This window comes from Ambystoma mexicanum, chromosome 10 (assembly GCF_040938575.1).
Source record: "Ambystoma mexicanum isolate Mex_15411 chromosome 10, UKY_AmexF1_1, whole genome shotgun sequence".
Classification (NCBI taxonomy): Eukaryota; Metazoa; Chordata; class Amphibia; order Caudata; family Ambystomatidae; genus Ambystoma; species Ambystoma mexicanum.
Genome location: NC_090932.1, coordinates 908396441 through 908415446, shown reverse-complemented (window position 1 = coordinate 908415446; position 19006 = coordinate 908396441). Strand labels below are relative to the sequence as shown.

General features: G+C 41.0%; 1 long non-coding RNA gene across 2 annotated transcripts in view; it reads left to right on the top strand.

Moving 5' to 3' along the window:
* The window catches only part of LOC138491858 (uncharacterized), a 1096402-nt gene that overhangs the window by 236095 nt on the left and 841301 nt on the right, over nucleotides 1–19006 (top strand). For both annotated transcript variants that reach the window (XR_011276097.1, XR_011276098.1), the window contains one exon: nucleotides 14163–14291. This is a non-coding gene — a long non-coding RNA (uncharacterized lncRNA). The remainder of the gene's footprint in view (nucleotides 1–14162; nucleotides 14292–19006) is intronic.

The window sequence follows — 19006 nt, the reverse complement described above, 5'->3', positions numbered from 1 at the left end:
TCGGATGCAACTTACACTTTTTTCTGCTTGTTTCAGGTGTAACTAACACCTAAAAACACCCACAAATTGGATTATTTGTGTGAGTCACAAGAACATATAAATATGTTACGCTACAAAGCGTCATGCTGCACAAATCACCATGGTAGTGATATTACGTAGCAAGTACCTTGTGTGAGAAAATGGTGTATTGTGGCCCCGCCAGGGCTACTCTGTGGAGGAAGAATAGATGAAAATAGGGTGAACGAGGGGGGTGGGGGGGTGGTGGGGTGGAGAAACGCAGGAATGGGATAGGGACACACAGAACCAGCACATTGGGAAGATATGACTGGAAGGTGGAAGAGGGACAATGATTCTATGAATAGGGGCGTGTGTATGTAATGGTATGAGGTGGATGCATGCTGATATTTAATAAGGACAGACAACTCAATTTAATGAGTATTTTCCAATTATGGTGAAATTGTGATGGCCGCAGGATGTGCTCTGGAAGCCCTTGAAGTGTTTTGTAGCCAGAATTCCCAGGTAGTGTTTTTTTGCACCTGCTGCAAATTGTAGGTATCTAATCCGGGAATGACTAGCCAGTTGCCAAGTGACAGTTAAATGCTGAATGCAGGGAACCACAATTTGAGAAATGGAACAGGAAAGAAGGAAGTAGAAACCACGCTACAAAAGCCATTGTTGGGTGTCTTTCCTCACCGGTGTGTGCATATATATATTCAAGGAAAGAACATTAGGTGCTGGGACGTTAAGGTGAGAACGTAACACAACAAAACTCCTAAAATTCAGCTTAAGCCACTTTAACATCGCCCTCCTATTGAGCAGCATATTAAGACAATGATGATATCACAGATGACATCCCTGATTACATCACTGATGACATCACTGATGACATCACTAATTACATCATCCATGACATTACTCTTCAAATCTCTGATAAGATTACAATACTAACTGGACTGGGCCCCAGCCCCCAGCATTTGGACATGCCCACTATGTAGTTTAACACATAAATGTTAATGTTAATGTTAAAGGGTCTTGTACCACAAACTTTGGCCACCTGGGTGGTCTCTTGGCACTCTGGTGGTTCTGAAATGTAAGGAGGGTTGCAGGGTTTGATAGTTGGCACTGAGCGAGAGAAGAGTAGGAGAGCTGTGGTCTGCGATTGGTAGCTTCAGTTTGGAGTAACTGGTCACTCAGCGTAGGTGTGTTTTTGGTTGGTAGCCGTCATGTGGTGGTGAGGCGTGATTGTGTATAGTTTGTTTTCATGTAGGGTATTGTAAAGTGCATGCAGTCTGAGGTGCTACAGAGGCATGGTTGTGTTTAGTTCAGAGTTTGAGAGTGACTATGAAGAGAAGTGATTTATTAGTACGGTTGGTTAGTGGCAATGCATTTCCTACACTCAACTTTCAGACTAAATGCCACTCATGTCCCACGCCCTATAATTCATTCTATTGCAAGGAAATTACCATCCCCAGGAATGTATTTAGGTGCAAGGCATTCCCTGCCCTGAAAACTCCATCCGTGTGCAGCAGGTCTTCCGCTCGCAAACCAATTCCTCTATATGTGAAGCGTTTCACACCTTCGGCATTTCATCTAAGTGCGATACATCTCCCAACACCGTCCATCCATCCCAGTGAGGCACATTTTCCACACGCGACACTCGATCAAAGTGGGATGAACTTTTGGTCTCCAACCGCCCTCCCCCTCAAGTGTGACACCTCTCCCATCCCCCATACTCCATCCCAGTGTGACACACTCCCCACCATTAATCAATTAATCTGGGTATGGTACATTTTCTATTCCCAACAGTCTATAGGGGTTTGATGTGCACTTCCCACCCCAACCAATCCATCTTGATCGACCAAGCATTATGTCAAAGTTATATAGTGCCTGTCTCAGGGCGCAGCAGGGAGCATAACGCTTAGCTATACTATTAGACTAGATGGAGAATGCGGCCAAACCACACATACAGGCTAAGTGCAGATTTGGCTAATTAGGTCACATGCAGGATAAGGTTGGCCTATGCGGGTAGGCTAAATGCACCTCTGTATAAGGTATCAGGTTATTGAAAAGGGGTTTTTCCTGGAGTACTTTAGCGGTTGTGGTGCCTGCTTTTGTGGTAAGTTTCCCTTGCTGAGCTTTTCCTGGTTTAGCACATTGGATTGTGTTAATGGGGCTTGTTCCTATATTTGGTCTTGGTTCATGTCGGGTGACTTGTTTCAGTCCCTGGATTTATGGGGATCCTTTCCATGTATTTGTTCATTTTGTGGTGGATCGATGTTGTTCAGTCTTTTTCATCCCCTTCATAGCTGAAGAGTAATGTTTTTAGAAGTTTTCTACATTTTTGATGGTCCTCTATAGTGCATATTTCTCTCGGGAGGGAGTTCCAGAGTTTTACAGCCATGCAAGAGAAGTCTGATCCTTAAGTTCTCTTCTCGTGTAGAGTTTAGGTTCTAGGCAAATGTAGTTGCTGAATCAAAGTGTTCTTGTTAGTTTGTAGATGGTGATTTTCTTCTGTTTGAATTCTGCTGCCTGGCCATGGATTGCTTTGTTTGTTATGCACATTGTTTTGAAGGTGATTTGTTTTTTGACTGAGAGCCGATGTAGCATCCTTAGCGCTGGCGTGATGTGGTCTCCTCAGGAGAGTTTGAGGAGAAGTCTGGCAGCAGCATTCTGTATTTCTTGCAGTTTCCTCAGCAAGTACTCCAGCATTCCAAGATATATGCTGTTGGGGTAAAATGTCTTGAACACGATGAGGGAGTTCATGGCAAGTGTTTTGGGCATGGAGGAAAGGAAGGGTGTTATATTTTTCATAGTGTGTAGAGAATGATAATGATGAGTTATTTATATAGCGCTTTAATCAAAAGCGCTTTACAGAGCACATATTTACACACAAAATCATCCAACCGAAATTGGTACTCATTTATCGACCTCGGAAGGATGAAAGGCTGAGTTGGCCTTGCCGGGATTCGACCCTGCGACCTGCAGATCACACTCCGATTGCAGCTGCGAGCACTCAACCCGCTGAGCGAGATGGAAGAAGCACTTCTTAATTATCGCGTTGACTTGTGGCTCTAGTGTTAGCTCATTGTCCATTAGGATTTCAAGGTTTTTGACTACTTCTGATGGTTCAGGTGGGGTTCTAAGTTCTGTCAGCCATGGGCTGTCCTGGTTGGTTCCTTGGTTGTTTGGTGAAATCATGTTTTCTGTTTTGTCCAGGTTAATTTTATTTTTAAGGATGTTAGTGTTCATCCATTGGTGGAGTTCTTTGAAACAGTCTGTTAGCGTGAGGCTCTCCTCTTCATTGCCGTTGATTTTGTAGATGATTTGGGTATCGTCTGCATAATTGTAGCATATGAGGCAATTTCTTTTGATTTGATTGATTAGGGGCGTCATGTAGATGTTGAACAGTAGTCGGGATACTGAGGAGCCTTTTGGTACTCCACTAGTGGTGTCCCACGGTGTAGATTCGAATGGCTTTATCCATACTGTTTCTGTCCATTTGGACAGGAATGATTTAATCCAAAGTAGCGCTGTGTTGCTGATTCCTATGTCTTCAAGTCTTTTGACAAGGGTGTTATGGTTGACTGTGAAATACTGCGTAGAAGTCGAGTAGTATCAATGCTTAGTTAATGATGGAGTCTGTGTTGGTCGTTAGGTCGTCCCATATACAGCGTAGCACAGTCTCCATTCCTCTCATGGATCTGAATCCTACTTGTGCCTGATCCAATAGTTGGTTGTTTTCAACGTGTTCCTGTCAGTGGAAATAGTAGAAAATACGATTGACTTGTTAAAGCTTACAGAAGAGGAAGAGTACATGACAACTTGATTTCTTGACGAACAAGGCATCAATATAATCCTGTCTGAAGAAACAACACTGAAACCCAAATCAAATTGTATACCTGGAATAGCCGAAGACAATGTAATTGAATTATTTCAAAGGGCTGTGAGTAGTGAATTATGATCTAACTACTTAAATGATTAAAAAACTAAAATCCATACTATCTTTCTCTTAATGAAAAACTAGCCCTTCAAGAACTTGCTAAGGATGAAACTATAATAACAAAAATGTCTGACAAAGGTGGAAAGATAGTTCTGATAAACAGAACAGAATATGTACGAGAGGGAAAGGTCCATTTAAATAATACAGATCGTTACCAAAAACGCAAAGAACGTCCTCTTCCAGACCTAGAAAGAGAATGGAAAGAGATCAGTAAATCAGTAAATGTTGGTATGAAGAAGGTCTCCTTTTGGAAGAGGAGTTGCAATATATGACAAGCAAGGATTATATAATGGCGACAATATATTTCCTACCCAAAATACATAAAGAATACGGAAAATGTCCATGATGACACCCAATCATCAATGGAATTGGCTCTTTAATGGTAAAGATATCACAATACATAGACATCTACCTTCAACACATGATCAATAACATCCCCCAAGGGGAAATACTAAGACTGAAGAGAAACTGTTGCACTGAAACTCCCTACCGAGAGAACATTGACAAAACCATAACAACATTCTACCATAGAGGATACAATCCTAAAAATCTACGAGAAGCTGTAGTAAAAGTAGATAAAATCCCCAGGAACTTTCAATTGAAAGACAAACCAAAGGTGGCCACCCAAATGTTCAAACCTAAATTCATAACAACATATAACTCAGAGGCATTTACGGTTAAAAAGATTCTTAAAAAGCACTGGAATATTCTAAAAACTGTTGAGAATATGAGTAAATATTTTGATGATTCAGCAGTTATTTATTATCGCCGGGCTCCAACGATCAAAAATATGGTAAGACTCAGCTTCCTTAAACCAACTACTGCTTTAGGATCTCAGTAGCATGCTAAACCAAAGACCTTTCCTAGGAAATCACAGATTTGGGAATTGTAAACTTTGTCCACAGATGATGAATGGTACCAAAAGCCTGCGATTATCTAATGGAAAATAAAAACAAATTTGAAAATGTATCAATTGTAAAGTCTTTTGGATTAAGTGTACTTGTGATAAGCTGTATATTGGAAGCACAATCAGGGCCTACAAACAAGGGTCTTTGAAAACTTGAGAGCTATTCGGAACAAAGATTTGAGTTATCCAATTGCCATTCATTTCTGTACAGAACACTCAGAAACTGAAATTGAGAAACTGCAAGTCCTGGGTCTTGACATTATCAAGGAGCTACCCAGGGGAGGAAATAAAGAACTACTCTTATGATGGAAAGAAGCAGGATGAATCTGTCTCATGGGAGACTGGACTGAATAGTGGTAATGAAATGTATAATTAGTTTTAATCTATGTTCAGATGACTTTGGCCCAAATATACAATAATAGGTTGTCAATCCCACATTGTGTTATGAAGTATGTAGGAGGATATAGATGAAATAATAATAATAAAAAAGTACCTAAAAATAAAAAGTACCAAATAAAAAAGTACTGAATAATGCCCCACCTAAACCCTTTCGTAAAACAAATTCAGTCAAAATTTGACAAAATAGAAATGGCTAAACAAATTAAATCAGAAATCCTGAGTTTGGTCAAGTTATTATAATATAAAACTAATATTCATCTAGTAAACCTCATCTATTACTCCCCAAATAATGAAGGTTATGACCTACTTGTTATAAGGTGTAGATATAATTGGCACAACACCACTATTAATTGTTATCCATTCATTATTATTGGCAACTCTTAATGAAGAATCAAGTATAAATAAAATGGCAACTGTGTGTAAATAATATTCTCATGATCAAATACTATCACATGATTATTGTAATGTATCTGCTTAAAGATGCTTACATAATGTTATGTTTGTTTAGATGCCCTTTTCTATATAATAAATATTCAAATTTCTCCTTACTTGAAAACCAAGAAATAACAATTGAGGAAACAATAACAGATGCGACCTCACATAACGAACAAAATGGTCACTTCACGTTGCGAGATGACATCAGCACGCTAATATGTGTGATATCACTGTGCGCTACGGCTTCCACAATAAAAGGGTGCCTTAGCCACTTCTAATCTTTGTCTCAGATCAGAGGCATCAGGGTTTAGGCAGGCGCATTGCGGCCTCAGGAACTGGTAAGACTTAACAATGTAATCTATTTTTGTTTAACATAAAATGTTACTGCATCCCACTGTATTTTCTTTTGAAATTTATGGCAACATTGTGGATATTTGCAATTTATAAGAAGTGAAACTGATAATCAGCAATATACTTAATTTTTGTAAACCTTCTTCAACTTTTCATTTGAGTGCCCTGCACCAATTACTCTCAAGATTATTGAGAAAGAAAGAGGGAATCACTGCAAATGTATTAAGTACACTAAGAAAAGGAAAATCTGCTCATTTATTTGGAAATGTTATAGGGTGAGTAGCTAACCGTCAAATTCACAAGGATACACACATTAACTAATATATATATATGTAGTAATCCTGATGCTGTTTTGTATTAAATGTATTGTTTTAGATATCTCTCCTGATGAGCCACTGCAATAAATTGGTGAAACACGTGTAGAGAGAAATTAAACAAATTGGAAATTAAAGAGAAAATAAACATATTGGAAATTATATTGAGAATTGGCTAAAATAAACAAATTGAGAAAAAGTTGAAAAACAATTGACTGTTCATTTTAATTATTCCAGTTGGCACACAAGGACAATACCTTTGGTTATGAAAAAAGTGTTCCAGGATTTATTTGTAAACATAGGTCTCAGTTAGATTTGCTGGGTATGGAATGTTTGAGATCGGTCTGTATTTTAAGCAGTATTCCATATCACCAATCGTATCTTTGAGGAGCGGTTTGACGTAGGCTGATTTGAAGGCTTGTGGTACTCTTCCCATTGAAAGTGTCAGATTAAAGGTAGTTAAGATAGTATTCCAATGCTGCTCCCTGTGCATGGACCGCTTCGTAGACGTCTGGTGGATCATGCCTTATTCTAGATATTTGGTGAAAGATGTTCAGCCTGGTCTCAGGTCCGGTGGTCAGTTGGATGTAGTGAACAGTCAGTGGGTATACTTTGTATGATCCGATGTATTTTGTATTTTGGTGATATTACTTTTAAACTGATCTGCAAGATTGGTGCATAGTTTTTGCGAGGGGACCTGTGTCTTATTGCATCCAGGAGGGTTTCTCATCTCGTTTAGTTCTTTCTGAGTGTTGTTGACTTTAGCGATGCGTTCATTGAGTGTCTCTTTTTTGCTTTTGGGATTTCCACTTTATATGTTCTGATCTGTTTTTGATATGTTACTCTTTTGTATTGGTTGTAGTTTATCCTCCATTCCTGTTCTAGTTTCCGGTTTGTTAATTTCATTGCTTTGAGGTGGGGCATGAATCATCTATCTACCGCTTTCTTTCGTGATGGCATGACAGGATTTTCTGATGAGATGCTATCTATTTTTTTTGTGACCCAGTTGAGGATTACGTCTGATCTTTCGTCTATCTCAGTTGTGTCCAGGTTTGCAATTGATGGCTTTGAGAATTCTAATTTCTCTACTAGGTCACTGCTTTTGATGGTGTTCCAGTTTCTTTTCCAGATCGGGGCTTTCTTAGGAGCTTATTGGATGATATTGATGGCATTTGGACCACGATGGGTATAATGAGGTGGTCACTCCAAATTATTTGGATTGGAGGTGATGTTGTGATCATATTTTTATTGGTGAAGATTATATCTAGCATGTGGCCCACTGTGTGCATGGATCCGTTCACCATTTGTCATAGGCACACAGTCTCAAGCTGTTTAGTGTTTTCTGCTAGTTTGCATTCTCTTCTTCTAACCGTATGTTGAAGTCACTGAAAATGATCAAGTGATCATGTTTAATGGCCATGTTAGTGACCGCTTCTACGTAGGTGTCTAAGAAGGCTGCATCGGGGTCGGGTTCTATAGACAATTATAAATGTGAGATTTGTTTTTGGGTCTGAGGTCAGGTGTAGCATGAGGGATTCGCAGTTCTTGTAGATGACCTTTGTATGCCATGGCGAGTCTTCCTCCTCTTTTTGCTTTTCTGTTTGCCTGTATGCATTTGAAGTGATCTGGTAAACAGCTGTATAGTATGACTTTTTAGTTTTGTGCTAGCCAGGTTTCTGTGATGAATAGGATGTCTACTCCCACATCACAAAGTAGATCATAGATCTCTGTTGTGTGTTTAGACATAGATCTGGCATTGATTAGGTTGCTGTGTATTTTTTTCTTAATTGTGGCCTGTTTTGTTCTTGCTTGTGTCTTCTTGTGGTCTTTTTGACGATGTTTGTCTATGGGTGTTGGTTGTGTTTGTTCTGTTGGGTCTGTTTCTTCATTAAATAGTTTGTATAGGTTTTGTATTGGGTTCCCGTCTTCTTCTGAGTTTGCAAGTGGAAGTGGTGTTCCCAATCATTCTCCTTGTGTGTTTCTGGCCTTTCCTTTTGGAGTCCCGGTATCCTGATGATGTGTCTAATGTTTCTGATTGTGGGTTTCTACACTAGTGAATGGTCTGTTGACAGGTAGGGTGTTAGGTAGAGTGATTTTTGTCTGATTTTTGGGGTGTCTCGTATTATAGTCGCTGGCGTTGGTGTGCATTCCCTTACTGTGCTAATAAATCTTGATGTGGTCGCCTGTTTTGATTCTATTTTGTGTGTCCTTGTTATTCTGTGCTTCTATGTCCTCTAGTGTTTTTGCTTTGAATACCAGGATGGTTTGTGTGTTTCACAGTTGCTAAAGTCTTCCTGTGACTCTGAGGTTTAATATTTTAAAGTAGTATATTCTTTAGTTTTGTGCCCAAGGTGGAACCTGCTGATTTTCCCTGTGTTGCTCCTTGGTTTTTCCATTCAGTGTCTTGATGGTTTGTAGTTGTGACTATCTTTCTGTGAGTCTGATGTTTTCTCCTTATTTGCAGGGTTTTGTGCCTTTGTACCAAGTGAGATAGTTGTCGATGTGAGGCTCCTTCTATGGTTCATTTTTGTTTTCCTGCTTTCCTAATATTTCTTTTGGTCCTTTGATTGAGTTTTTGGTGTATATTGTATTGTATCACAGAGGCAGAGACATTGTTGGTTCCTCTGTGGTTGTTTGGTTCGCTGGTTCCTTTTGGTTGCAGGAGTTTCTTTGTAACATCTGTAGTTACTGTTGGTGAGTTGTGAGTGGGACTGGGTTAAGGGTTTGGTGGCTTTCAGTGAGATATACCATGGCTATATTGGTTGTTCATGGAGAGTGTTATACCTGTAACTTGTAGAGGAGGGGGTGATGTCCTAGTGGGGCATGGCAGGTCAGAGGGCAGCAAACTGTAAAGTGGCTACCCCTGAGCATGACTGAGAGCTAGATACCACTCAGTCGCTATCCAAGTTTGTATAATATCAGGCAGGTAGCCCCCAAATTGTGTATGACATACTACCTATCTCAGAGTGTAGTAGAATGTGGAGTCCAGCAGCCTGTAACTATGGCGCAATGCTTATCTGTGAGAGCAGCAGTGAGCAGAAACCGAGAAAATATAGAGCCCCACAAGCCTATCGCAGAGCACCGCCCCCCTCTCCCAGTGGGGCACACAGACGGCATGTCCAGCTTGGGCCAGAAGTGAAGAAGGCAAGACTCCCCCTGTAGAGCCAGTTTCCCTATGTGGATGTCTTAGAAAAATAGGCTAAATGCAAACCTTGGCTAACCCTACACAAATCAGGTCGAATTTAGACTTTGGCTACCTTACACAACAAGGACAGATGCACACCTTGGCTACCCTAGACAATTAGGCCAAATGCAAATGTTGACTACCTTACACAATCAGGTCAGATGCAAACCTTGGCTACCTTAGACAGTTTGGATAAATGCAAACTTTGACAAACCTAGGCAATTAATTGTCCAGGTACACAATCCAGTCAAAACTTGAAAAAAAATGAAGATTAGGATAGACCTCCTTAAGAATGTTTGTCTTGTTCATCTTGTATTCCCTGTTGTGCCCTAATGCCTGCAGGCTTCAGCACGATGAAAACCAATAAATAAATAAAATAAAAATTAGGCCAAATGCACACTTCGGCTCCCATAGACAATTAGGCTAGATGCAAACTTTGGTTACATTAGACAAATAGGCAAAATGCGGACTTTGGTTACATTAGACAATTTAGGCAAGTGCAGACTCTGGCTACCCTACACAATTAGGCCAGATACCAACTTGTGTTACCTTAGACAATTAGGGTAAATGCAAACTAGGCTACCTTACACACTTACTCTAGATGCAAATTTTGGCTACCCTACACAGTCAGGCCAAATGCATCCTTTGGCTAGCTTACACAATTAGGATAAATGCAAACTTTAGCCACACTTCACACCTACGCCAGATGCAAACCCTGTCTACCCCACACAACTAGGCCAAATGCAGACTCGGGCTCCTGTACACAATTAGGTCAGATGCCAACTTGTGTTACCTTAGACAATTATGCTAAATGCACATGTTGGCTACTTTTCACACTTAAGCTAAATGCAAACTTTTGTTACCTTAGACAATTAGGCTAGATGCAAACTTTGGCTACTTTGCATTCTTATGCTAAATGCAAACTTTGGTTACCTTAGACATTAGCTAAATGAAGATGTTGGGGGTCATTAAGAGTTAGGCGTTAAGGGGTTAACTGTGCCAGCGCCGTCAACCCCTTAACGCCTCATTACGAGTCTGCTCGCAGGAACCCGCTAAGGGCGCCTGGTTTTACCAGGTGCCATTAGCGGGTCCCGCGAGCCGACCAGGGTGCTAACAACAGGCCTGTTATTAACAGGCCTGTTGTTAGCACCCTCCCCATTCCCATTGAGCCCTATGGGGGCTCGAATGGGAATGGGGAGCTACCAGGTCCGGGTTCCTTAAATGAGGAATTACCGGGTCCTCCAATGTTGGAATGGCGCGGTAATTCCTCATTTAAGGAACCCGGACCCAGTACCTGGTAAGGGGGTAGCCATGCCACTAATAGCGGCATGGTTACCCCATAACTCGTAATTACCCCCTTTGGATGCTTTGCATACTTACGCTAAATGCAAACTTTGGCTACTTTCCACACTTATGCTAAATGAAAACTTTGGCTACCCTACACAATTTAGGCTCTATGCAGACTTTGGCTATCTTACACAATTAGACTAAATGCAAACTTTGGATTACATTATACAATTAGGCTGAATGCAAACTTTGGGTACTTTGCATGCTTATGCTAAATGCAAACTTTTGCTAACCTATACAATTTAGGATAAATGAAGATTTTGGCTAGCTTACACAATTAGGCTAAATGCAAACTTTGGATTACCTTATACAATTAGGCTGAATGCAAACTTTGGGTACTTTGCACAATTACACTAAATGCAAACTTTGGCTACCCTATACTGTTTAGGCTAAATGCAGACTTTGGCTAGCTTATACAATTAGACTCTATACAAACCTTTATAACCTCAGACAATTTGGCTAAATGCATGCAGGTATATGATATTAGGTAGTAAGAGTTGTGGGGTTTTACTGAAGTACAGTAATGGCTGTAATCCCTGCCGAGAGCACACTTACCATACCTGTCGCTCTTGGTTGTCTTTGTCAGGTGTCCAGGCGAATGCGAGCAAACACGGACTGGAGCTGCTTACTCGGGATCTTCCCTTTGCCTTGTGTCCCTTCGCCGAGGGCTGCCCGGGCTGCCCGGAGGGGAGGCAAGGAGACACATACACAAGGTGCAGAAAGTTAAACAAAGTAAAAATAAAACAAAAATACCAAGCCAAATGAGGTTGCAGACAAAGAACTGCTGCACTTACCCCGGACAGTCCCTGCCTATTGTATATTTTAACACATTAAGAGGCCACTAGCCGTGGCCTTCATCCATGGCCAGTGGCTACGCTGTTTGGCCATCTAACCTGTATATTATAACACATTAATGTGCTCATTGTATATTTTCAAACACTAAAGGGCTCCTAGCCATGGCCTTTGACTATGGCCAATGACCACAGCCTTTGGCCGTGCCCACTGTATATTTTACAACACTCATCAGCCACTAACCATGGCCTTTGACCATAGGCAGTGGTCCCACACTTCGGTTTTGGCCACTTTTTATTGTAACACATAAAGGAGCCACAATCTATGGCCTTCAGCCATGGCCAATGGCTATGGCCTTCGGCTGTGCCCACTGCATATTGTACAACACTAACTAGCCACCTGCCATGGCCTTCGGCCGTGCACTGTGTCCACGGCCTAAATTGTTATTTTGTTAATAAAAGCTTTTATTAGCTAAGTCATACATGATATTACGTCTAATGCCATCACAGATGTAATCAGTGGTGTTATATATCATGTAAACAGTGATGTCACCAGTGATTCCATCACTGTTGTCATCAGTGATGTAATAGAAGATATGACTAGTGAAGTCACCAGTGATGTTATCAGGGATGTCTTCTGTGATGTCATCATTGTGGTCATAGGCTGCACAACAGGGAATGCAAAGTTAAGGTGGCTTTAGCTGAATTTCAGGGATTTTGATGCATTAAGTTCTCATCTTAACGTCCCTGCAGCTAACATTTTTTCCTTGAATTTCAAGGGTTTTGTTATTCCATAGATTTTTTCCACAACACTGGCCATCACATTCGGCCATGACTAGTGGGCACAGTCTATTTTAGGACATACCAGACCACTAGCCAGTAAGTGAACATATATCTTAAAGTGAAATATACAAATGTAGTTCTATTGACCTTCCCCTTAAATGAAAGTGCACAAGACAAAATAGCATTGGATTTTTTATTTTTATTTTATTAATTGACAAGGTATCATTACTTTTCATGTCGAATGTTTTATACCTTCCCTATGCATCACCTCAAACACAGTTTTACAAAATAATTCCATTCCATATTTGATGGGTTAAATTCAATTAAATGCAGTTCAAAGGTCAAGCAAAAGCCTTCTCAGACTAACATTCACCTAAGGCCAGAGCCTCATAGCGAAAATCATAAGTTGGCTCCCATGAATGTACGCACAATAAGTGAACAAAAATCTTAAAGTGAAATATACAAATGTAATTAAGTTGAGCTTCCCCTTAGAAGAAAGTGTGCAAGACAAAATAGCATTGGACTTAAAAAAAAAGTAATGAATATGAAAAAGTAAGCTAACGGAGGAAATGTTCCAATAAATGCAGCAATCGGTAGTGAAATATTCCCTGGAAAACAAAATTCCAAAAGGAGTCAAGTGCTTGTGGTCTTGTGGGTAAGCGTCTGCACTGGGAACATGACAAACTGAGTAAAATCCTGGTAGCCAAATGCATGAAAATAAGACAAGGAGTTGTGTCCGCCCTCTCAAATAAAGTTACGATGTCCACCCACATGTGTCTTTTATGTGTGCCCTGAAAAGCAGCCAGAATCAGGGGAAAATAACTGCACCAGGATTGCAACCTCTCTTACTACATCCTGCGCAAGTACTCATGACTTACTTGCCCTCTCATTATTTCCCCTCCTAACCCCCATGTCAGGCTTTCAACAATAGTCTGCTTTAAAAGATACCTTGAAAAGTACACATACCATAGTGTCATTCAAATAAATAAATCCTTATAGAACTATGTTAGGCCAAAGGTGTACAGTTGTGTTATTATTCCCGCCATCTTGACTATGAGACTACAAATACCATAATGCAATTTGGCAAAAGGTTAACAAGTGGTCTCTCAGAGCTCTCAGAGAGCACTGGAAACATAGAAGATCTTTAAACCATATTGGGGCATATTATATATATATATATATATATATATATATATATATATATATATATATATATATATATATATATTAGCTGATATGCCCGGCATTGCCCGGGCTTTCATTGCCTCATAGGTCCTGGTTCAGATTGGTGAAACAATGTGGAATTGTATAAGGAACAATGTTTCGTCAAGCCACAAACTCACACACACACACATTTTCCCTTTTGCTGAAATCCGGGAAAAGGGATTGGTGTCCAGATGGCATGTAGCCAGTAATGTCTGGAGGGTCCTAACAGGTGAATGTGCAACATTTGGTTCAGATTGGCGAAACAGTGTGTAATAGTATAGAAAACCTACGTTTTACCACAAATCCACACATCTTCACTTTTACATATATAAATTTGGTGAAAATCCGTCCAGTAGTTTTTTAAAAAACAGGCAAAATGTAGGTGCAAAAAAATTCATGATATCTGGCTCTGCTGACCCATTTCCCTGTTCTCTGATTGGTCCAGAGGGCGGAGTGATCTCTGCGGACATACAATGCACCTGCTGATTGGCTGGAGGGAAGCGTGCTCTGTGTCATCATTTTTGGAAACGCCCGCTATGTTGTATCCTTGGATATCCATGGATCGTGCAACAACGTAAGATGCTCAAAAACATGCTTTGGGGGCATCTGGTGATGGGAAGTGGGGCTGGAAAGAGTGGGGGAGTGAAACATGGTTCATATGATGCATTTGTTTAGGTGGAAGAAGAAGGCGCCCACGAATACCGCAGCAGTTTGCGGATCAATCCTCAGGCGATCATCTTCTGTGGTGACTGCAGGCAGCCTTCATTAGGGTAGGATAGGTCCTGAGGCAAGCAGTTTATGGGGTGACTCCAGGCAAGCTTAATTAGGGAGGGGAGTTGATTGTAGATGATATGAGGATGTTTCTATAGTGTGTATTATGCTGTGTTGTGTGTGGCAAGTCTCTAGACTCTTGGGTGCATGACCAGAGGCCAGAGGCCATTCACCCAAGAGTCTGCCCAGTTTATGTGGCGACTGCAGGCAAGCTTAATTAGGGATTGGAAGTGTATTGTACATGATGTGAAGATGTTTGTATTGGGTGTATTGTGCTGTGTTGTGAGCGGCAAGCCCCTAGACTCTGGCCATGCACCCAAGAGTCTGCCCACGGCTGGCATATGTGTGTGGGTTGTGGCCAGTGTGCAGATTGTTGGGTGCATGGCTGTGTTATCTTGCGGTGGTTGTGGCCACCGCAACATAACACAACATTTCTTGAATTTAGAACATGGCCACAACCACCACAACATAATACAGCCATGTAGTCAACATTGTGATAATGGTCTATGGATTGCACATATATGTGTACAGAATGCAATGTGCCGATTACAAAGAAGTAAGATACCAATAATGGCATACTTACTGTTTGTATTGTTGAGGGTCTATGCAGTTTTGATATGTTATGTCTAGAAAAGTGTACAGGGCCTTAGGTGGCTGTCTTATTGGAGTGAAGAGCGTGGTGACTGGTTGTACGTATTGGACAGGGTCTCAGGTGTTTGGCCTATGTGTGTGGGTTATGGTAGTGTATAAATTGTTGGATCCATGGCTGTATTATGCTGTCGTGATTCTGACGAGGTACTAGAGTCTTGATTGCATGGCTCGAGGGGATGCACTGAAGAGTGCAGGAGTGTGCCCGCTAGTCTGAAGTATTGTAATGGTATCTGTAGAAAAGTGGACAGGGCCTGAAGCGGCTGGCTTATTGGATTGAAGAGTGTGGTGACTGGTTGTACGTACTGGAATACTGTATGTATAGAAGTGGACAGGGCCGCAGGTGGCTGGCTTATGTGTGTGGTTTGTGGCCAGTGTACAGATTGTTGGCTGCATGGGTGTGTCATGTTGCAGTGATTGTGACCAGCTACTACAGTCTTGGGTGCATGGCTGTAGGTGATGGAGTCAACAGTTCAAGAGTGTGCCCATGGTTGAAGTGTTGGAATACTATGTGTACAGAAGTGGACAGGGCCTCAAGTGGATAGTTTATGTGTTTGGGTTGTGGCCACTTAGCAGATTCTTGGGCAATTTACTGTATTAAGATGTATTGGTTGTGGGCAGTTAATAGAGTCTTGGGCGAGAGGTCATGCATCCAAGAGTTTGTGCATTGGTTGGAAGTATTATAATAGTATGTGAACTGAAGTGGGTAGGGCCTCAGGTGGCTGTGTTATGTTTGTGGTAAGTGGGCAGATGTTTGCATGCATGGCTGTATTATGCTGCAGTGGTGGTGGCCACGGCCTAGACTCTTGGGTGCATGGCCGGAGACTGGAGGCCGTAGGCCATGCACCCAAGAGTTTAGGCCCTGGCCACCACCAACGCAACATAATACAGCCATGCATGCAAACATTGTGATACTGTTATATGGATTGGACAAATATGTGTACAGAGTGCAATGTGCAGATTACAAGGAAGTATGACACCAATAATTGTATACGTATTGTTTGTATTGGTGAGGGTCTATGCAGTTTCAATGTAGTATGTCTAGAAATGTGTACAGGGCCTTATGTGGCTGGTTTATTGGTTTGAAGAGTGTGCTGACTGGTTGTACGTATTGGAATACTATCTGTACAGATGTGGACAGGGCTTCAGGTGGTTGGGTTATGTGTGTGGGTTATGGCAGTGTATAGATTGTTGGGTGCATGGCTGTATTATGCTGTGGTGATTGTGACCAGCTGTTAGACTGTTGGGTGTATGGCTGGAGGCCATGTCCCCAAGGGTTTGTGTATTGCCTGTAAGTGGTGTAATAGTATGTGTACAAAAGTGGACAGGGTGTGTATCAGGTGGTTTGTTGGACTGTCTTGAGATTGTACAAGATTGCATGAAGTGGGATGTAATTGTGCTAGCTACTATAGTTTTAGGTGTATGACTGGAGGTGATGCATATAAGAGTCCAAGAGTATGTCCACTGGTTGAAGTACTATAATGGTATGTGTAGAAAAGTGGATAGGGTCTCAGGTGACTGGCTTATTGGAGTAAAAGGAATAGAGTGCTCAAAAAGTTTATTGTACCGATCGTTTGGGCAAGTCGTTGTAAGCATATGTTGATCGATCGTAAACAGTTTTCCTATGCATCTTACCTTAGTTTTCCTCACTATTACACATGCGAAAACAACGTGTTGGGTGCAGCCATCATATGCTAATCTTATCCATGGATCGATCGCCCTAGGTTCAAGTGAGCTAGTGACAATAAATCAAAATACCCGTCCCCGAAGCTGACATCAGTTGTCCCAGCGATCTGCTCCAGCTACTTTTATTAAGTTCATGGCCAGTGTAGCCCAACCTGCCACATCATCACCCACGCCCACACAAACAGGAAGATAAACACAAGAAAAACACAGACATGCTCACACAGAGCATGCCTTCACTGTCTTGCCATAAATAGCATTTGCTTACTGAATATTTCAATAATACATCAACAATACTCTGCAATGTTGCAAATGCTTTTATTTTTCAAAGAATGTTCACAAGAAATTATAAACTCCAGGAAACAAAAGATTTTTTAATTTTGCGGGTAATTTGATGTTGACCTTGTTGCTCCGTGTGGGAGAAGACAATTCTTTTTTTGCATTTTGTAAGCCGAACGTTCTTGCTTCTCTGCCTTCTTACATCATGAATGCTGACATGTTGCTTCTTATTGCCGGAAACGCAAATGGACATATGGGGCCATATCGATCGTTCCACATAACGCTGATTGAAAAAACAGTGCTTATGGTAATCCTCCAGTGTTGATTCCAGAATCTGTCTGTTGGCAGCAGGCAGTACGGTACAAAGTATCTGCAAACAAAACAGAATAAAAATAAATTTCAGTAGCCGTTCTTTATTTTAATATAACAAGTTACCATATAACTGTTTGAAACCTAATCATAAGCACAACACAACCAATATTTAACACACAAATGAAAACAAGGTGTACTACTTGAGACTACGAGTTGCATACAATTTGAGCACTGTGATCTGGGTATTTCTCCCAATGGGATGGAGAACCACATGGTGAAAACAAAGAACAATCATAGTAACCATTCACCTTGAACCCCGGACAGATGTCCTTGTAACGTAGCTTGCAAGATTACTGTTCGAAAAGTGATCACAGTGCACACAGACAACGTTTACCCCACTGTCAATTAATTATTATGCATACAGCGCTCCATCCTACTTGTTTTTAATCCCAATAAAAATGTTATGTAAACTTCAATTTATATCATTTCTGGAAATTCCATGGTTAGATTGTTTCCACAAGGAACCGCTCTGTACGATGTATCACACACTTTCACACTAACTTGGCGGTACATGTATTGTCTCAGTATAGTTAAAGATATCTTTACTTTTTTTTCTATTCCTCACAATGTATGTCCTTCGAGCAATTGATGCCTAGCATTCAAGGCCAAATTACAATAAGGCACTTGTCCTATTCAAAGGCAGAGACGTTTAGCTTTCGATTTTGACAAAGAATGTGGGAAAAGAAAAAGGCAATGGGGCCGGACAATGTTAGCATATTATCGTGTCTTTCACAGTGTAACTTGTATCTGTTAGATAGACCTTAGCATTAGCTACATGGAGAGATGTTCCTAGCTTACACATGCTGCAATGAATAGACGGATGAGCAAAAAAACAATTGTAGACTTCTGTCCCCTATGTAATATTGTTATGCACAGTGTCTTACCAATTAATGGTGCATGTTCAGACACTGTGTGTGACACACTGTTTGTGTCAAACGGCTGAGCATACCTGGGTGGCAGGGCCATCTTATATATTTTTGGGGCCCGGGGCACGGACATCTTTGGGGTCCCCCTCCACCAAACCAAACCAATTACTTTAAAACTTTTAAAAAGGTTATAAGTGGGACATGGTTTTCAAATAGTGTTTCCATTAGAGATCAAAAGAGTAGAGCAGACTTTAAAATATGCTTGCCCCAGTCCTGCACCATCTGGTCTACTCCCTTCTGTCTCCCACCCCTTCCACTCAAATGGCCTATATAAGAAGAAAGATCAAGGAATGGGCTAAACGATGCCACCGGCATGCGAGGAGGAAAACCTTACAGAAGACAGTATAGTTATGTATGAGATATTAGATGAAGAGACCATGATCACTGCATTGTCCGCTGACAAAGCCAGGATACAAGGATGAATGCTTTGATTCCAAATTTGGATACATATTCATCTCTTGGACTAACAGTTTATGCTCATCGTTGGAGGTGATTACCTAGGTTTTACAATACCCCATCTGAACAAACTCATTTCTAGATCTTCACCATAAGGTTTTTATCTGCACTAGATACATTGCTGTTAATAGCACCTGTTGTGCTGCAAGACCAA